Raw genomic sequence first — 889 nt, 5'->3', positions numbered from 1 at the left:
CCCTCTGCATCATGTCATCTTGCTTAAAGCGTTACTCTGTTCTCTTGAAATTAATGCTCTAGATGCATGCTGGATAGCGGTCGATGTGTGGAGTAATAGTAGTAGATGTAGGCAGGAGTCGGTCTACTTGTTTCGGACATGATGCCTATATACATCATCATACCTAGATATTCTCATAACTACGCTCAATTCTGTCAATTGCTCAATAGTAATTTGTTCACCCACCGTAAATACTTATGCTCTTGAGAGAAGCCACTAGTGAAACCTATGGCCCCTGGGTCTATCTTCCATCATATTAATCTTCCAATACTTAGTTATTTCCTTTCCATTTATTTTACTTCCATCTTTTATTTCTCTTTATCATAAAAATACCAAAAATATTATCCTATCATATCTATCAGATCTCACTCTCATAAGTGACTGTGTAGGGATTGAGAACCCCTTATCGCGTTGGTTGCAAGGATTTATTTGTTTGTGTAGGTGTGAGGGACTCGTGCGCGGCCTCCTACTGGATTGATACCTTGGTTCTCAAAAACTGAGGGAAATACTTACGCTACTTTGCTGCATTACCCTTTCTCTTCAAGGGAAAACCAACGCAGTGCTCAAGCGTTACCAATAACTGGTTTGGCATCTTTCTCCAAATTTATATTGTGTTGACATAGAGTGGGACTAATGCCCTTAAGATCATCAAGAGTATATCCAGTAGCAACACGGTGCTTCTTCAGAGTTTTCAATAATTTCTCTTCCTCCTTCTCTGAAAGGTTAGCACTAATAATAACAGGATATATCTTCTTTTCATCAAGATAAGCATATTTAAGAGTATCAGGTAAAGGTTTAAGCTCAAACACGGGATCACCCTTGGGTGGAGGAGGATCCCCTAGGATTTCAA

Source organism: Triticum urartu, chromosome 2, assembly GCF_003073215.2.
Source record: "Triticum urartu cultivar G1812 chromosome 2, Tu2.1, whole genome shotgun sequence".
In the NCBI taxonomy this organism is placed as follows: Eukaryota; Viridiplantae; Streptophyta; class Magnoliopsida; order Poales; family Poaceae; genus Triticum; species Triticum urartu.
The sequence above is the reverse complement of the archived record's forward strand: the minus strand, read 5'-3'. Positions refer to the sequence as shown.